The sequence below is a fragment of the Sminthopsis crassicaudata genome, chromosome 1 (genome assembly GCF_048593235.1).
Source record: "Sminthopsis crassicaudata isolate SCR6 chromosome 1, ASM4859323v1, whole genome shotgun sequence".
NCBI classification, from domain to species: Eukaryota; Metazoa; Chordata; class Mammalia; order Dasyuromorphia; family Dasyuridae; genus Sminthopsis; species Sminthopsis crassicaudata.
This window is the reverse complement of record NC_133617.1, coordinates 263,792,239-263,796,935: the sequence shown is the minus strand read 5'-3', so window position 1 is coordinate 263,796,935 and position 4,697 is coordinate 263,792,239. Positions and strand designations below refer to the sequence as shown.

The 4,697-nt window shown below is 34.4% G+C and overlaps 1 pseudogene; it reads left to right on the top strand.

The window, feature by feature from the left end:
- The first annotated feature begins 1,817 nt into the window (after positions 1 to 1,817).
- Positions 1,818 to 2,278, top strand: LOC141553916 (DNA polymerase epsilon subunit 3 pseudogene; annotated as a pseudogene).
- The last annotated feature ends 2,419 nt before the right edge of the window (positions 2,279 to 4,697 follow it).

The window sequence follows — 4,697 nt, the reverse complement described above, 5'->3', positions numbered from 1 at the left end:
ATTCTAATCATTATATTCAAAGTTTCCCTATATTTCTCTGAATTCCTTATATTTGTAATTCTTATTCCATAGTAATATGACTATTATGACCCTTACATAGTCTTCTGAACATTGTTTAGTAACAATTGTTTAGAACATTGTTGTTCTTTATAGTATAGTTGTAAAAGACACCTGCTTTCATTCTGCTAAATTTTATTTTCTGATATGATCTTTAATGTTTAGGTCATACATTAATTTTGAGCTTATTTGTTCATGGTATAAAATGTTAGTCTAAATCAGATTTCTGTCAAACTGTCTTTAGGAACCCCTCCAGCAGTTCTCCAAAACACTTCACTACTAATAGATGTTCTTGGATTTATCAAACATTGTTCTATTTTCAAATGTTTCTCTCTCTCTTTAATTCTATTGTACTGACTTACTTTTCTGTACTTTTACTGGTATCAGATAGTTTTTTTGAATCCATCTAATTTTTAGGTCTCCCATTATTTCTAGTATGTTTTATAATTTTATTTATATAAACTTGGTTTAGTTCAGTATGTTAATTCTAATATTCTTTATTAATGTTGCAGTTATTTAAAATGTGATTTCTCTATTTCTTTTTTTAATTCTGTTTTTAAAAAATGCTGATTTTTGGGTGGATTTATTTTGTATATAATTTGTTACCTTCCTGAATATATAGGTATCATCATTTGTTTTCTTTGCTAATTCTCTGAAGTTTTCTAAATGAATTATTGTAGCATCTGTAGGTTTGTTCTCCTGTCTCATTATAATAGATAACATTTCCAAAATTATATCAAAGCCCATTAGATATTTAGTTAAGAAAGGAGTAAATAACTTTAGAGAAATAAAAATGTAATACCATAATGATCATAATCTGAATCATGTTTAATAACTCTAAATAGTATCTTACACTTTAAGCTTGAAAGCAACATAATTTTTAAAGCATCAGCTCAGATTTTTATAATATGTAAATTATAAATTCATTCTTTATGACTCCTTGCCTGAACTACTGCAGAATGCTCTTGAACATATGTCTAGAGTTCTCTGCAATCAAAAAGCATTATTTATTTGTTTACTTATTTCATATTTTTTCAAAAATCAGGGAAAATTCTACAGTGTTCTGCTAGCTCAGAGGTGGGGGAAGGAGGGAGAAGTCAGCTTAGGGCTGAAGAAGTTGACTTAGGGCAAGTTATCTACAATCTGGTCTTTCTGTAAAATGGACATGATGATACAAATAACATTTTTATAAGGATCAAATGTGATAATATATGTGAAATTCTTTATAATCATGAAACATGATATAAATATTTATATATTTATACAGAGATATAAATCTTTCTCTCCCTCCCTCTTCCTTTCTCTTCCTCCCTCCCTTCCTCTCTTTCCCCCTCTTCACCTCTTCGTATGTATGTATGTATGTATATAATTTCCCTTTAAGCTATTTAACAGCTTGACATAGTTTTTATTTTTAGCTCTATTAGTAGCCATGTGACCTGAGCATGTTAGTGACTTTTTCTGAGTTTTAATTTCTTCACCTTCCAAATGAAGAAGCTAGCTCTTAATGTCATCATGTTCATCTCTTCCACCATAAGAATCAAGTTGAAGAAGAAGCAAAGGAGAATGATAAAAAGCAAGATGATAAAGATGAGATTGATGTCCAAGTAGATTGAATGACTCAGTGGCCACAAGAAAAACTTTGTGGGGCGCCTTGGCCAGAAGCAGACCGGCGTAGTCCGGGGTGCAACTGCTGCCTGGGCCCGGAGGCCAGCGGCCTCAGCGTGGCAACTTTCTCCAGGGGAACGAGGGGCAAGGCGACCATGGCGGAAAGGCCGGAGGACTTGAACCTTCCAAATGCCATCATTACCCGGATCATCAAGGAGGCGCTCCCCAATGGCATCAACATCTCCAAAGAGGCGGGGAGTGCCATCTCTCGGGCCACCAGCATGTTCGTGCTGTACGCACGTCCAGTGCAAACAACTTTGCAATGAAAGGAAAGTGGAAGACCCTAAATGCTGGTGATGTACTGTCGGCTATGGAAGAGATGGAATTTCAGCGATTCATTTCTCCTTTGAAAGAAGCATTAGATGCATAGAGTCGTGAACAAAAAGGTAAGAAGGACAAGTCAGAACAAAAGAAGGATGAAAACAAAAGAACAGATTCTGAGGAACAAGACAAAAGCAGGGAAGATGATAATGAAGACTATGATGAAAGAATGGAAGAGGAGGAGCAGAATGATGAAGAAGAAGTTGATAATTGAGTTTCATGGAGAGAACACAGAATCAGATGATAAGAAACTAGATGTTCAACACTGTTGCCTCCATTGTACTGTTTGAAAGAATTGTGGCCTTTTCCTCCACTGCTAAGAATGCTTATATATGAGAACCTAAGAATACTTCTTGAATAACTCCCAAACTAGAGTTTTTATGAATGAGATATTTCCAATTTTGTCTTACATAATCCATAAATTTTGACTTTTTGACAAAGTAGGTTATAAACTGCCACTTAATCAGATTTTTATAGGAAAAATGTGTAAAAGAGTCATATATTTCACTTCCTATTTTATGACCCAAAGTTCATAAAATTTAGGGATTGTAGAGGGAGATAAAAAATGGAGGGGTTTGAACTCTTGAGTATGAGCTAACCTATGAGAGATTGAATATATCTTTGGAAAGAGTAACTGAGGCACTCTGGATTTGGGGGAGCTATCCAAAAAGTTTGGGGTAAAGAATGAAATTGTCAACCCTTGGAAAGTAACTTTCATCATAGTTCTGCTTTCTTTGGTTTGTAACTGATTATCTTCTGTTCCTGAGTCTTCCTTCCCCTAGTCTCTCACTGAGTTTGGAGCTCGGTCCGGTTTACCACACTCTATATAGCACTTTGTATGTTTTGAGGTTTGTACTTCACTATATTAGTGGACTATTGGGTCTAGTGAAATGTCTAATGTAAAGTAGGCATTTCTCTTCTAAATTTTCTTCCTTTTCACCTGCCACCTGAACATAAGTTTGAAAATAAATTTTCTAATATATGTAGTATATGACCTTTTCAGGTGTCTCATCCTTTTTGTGCTTGTCTTTTTTTACTTAACAAATGACATGCTCTAAAATTCATTTCCTCCAAGTACCACTCTTCAGTCTAATATTGGCTTTGCTAACTTTTGCCAAAAAATTTTGCCATAAAAATTTGCCAAATTGCGATGGTCCGGTCTAGCTCCTCTGAAGGGCTCTTATTCTAAGTCCTTATCAGGATAAGGAAAAGTCCTTGCCCCATGTTGGGCGCCAATTGTAACGTGCTGTCATCTCCAGAAGCTGCTGATCGCTCTCTGGGAGGAGATCTGCTGTGTCAACTCAGATCTCTCGGACAGATTCTTCTTCCTATCGAGAACTGTTGTCACCAGACAGTTGCCGTTAACTGTCGTCCAGAGAAGTGACTTCCCTTCCTGCAGAGAGCCTGCCAAGCCTGGTCTAAAGCAGAGATCTTCAGTCCAGTTTAATTGAACAAATGTAAAATTTTCTTCCAATCCTAGAGTTCTGTCTCTTGTCTTTTAAGGATAACTTGATAGAATAACTTAATAAAATCTAATAATGCTTAGTAATATAATTCTCATAAACCACCTATCTAAAATGGTTTTGATAGGGCTTTCATTTTTTGGTAGACTCTATTTACTCCCAAGTTAAGTGGTTATTTCTGAAGATTGGAAGCTGCCAGAAGAGCTTTGTCCCCATGGCCAAAAAATTTGAAAAAATATCTGTGTTTAACTAGAAGGGGACTCCTTCAGAGACCACATTCAGTCCTTCTGTTAAGTGCTACCTTGAGAATTGGGAATAAAGGTTCTTGTAAACCTTTTAGTTTTAATATTTTGGTCTATAAAATACCAATAGTGATCCCATTCCAATTGGAGTTTACAGGTGGAAAAATGTAGTCTGCTAACATTTCCTTATTATTGGATTATAAGGACAAGTTTGTTAATAAATGAGGAAGGAATTTCATCTTATTCTATATTTGGGGGAGGGAAATGGGATGGTTTGTATAAATAAAAAATGTTGTTTAAAAAAAAAAGAAAAGAAAAAAAGAAAAACTTTGTGGAGAATGCTAGATCCTTGGACACAGCTAGGTATGACCCAATCTAGTACCCTCTGACCAGGACTCATATAGGAGTCCTATCACTTTTGCTTTTGAATTTTCCTTAATAAAAATATTTCATCTTCTAATGTGAGATCTAAATGTCTGAGATCAATAATCATTTCAATCAGTAAAGATTTATTAGTCATTTACTATATGCCAGGCACTATACTAAACATTGAAGATACAAAGAAAGGCTCCCAAGGAGTCTAAACACTAGACACAAAAAAGAAATATAGAGGGTAAATTGGAGAAAATAAACAAATAAAAAGTAATAGTATGAAAGGAGATGAAACAGTAAGAAAATCATCTTACAGGTGATGGAATTTTAGCTATATTCTATATTGTGAAGCTTTTTGGCATTACAAACTAATGTAGCATATGTCTAAAAATTATTTTCTCTGTATTAATAAAGTAAAACGAGGGAACTATACCTCACTTGAATATAGATATATTGTTTTTGCTTACATTGAAGTACATCTATACTTTTTTAAAAATAAATACAAATCAGGAGGTAGTGTGAGAGTGTTAAGGGCATAAAGGGCATTGCTTACTTAATTATAGTATTATCATTATTA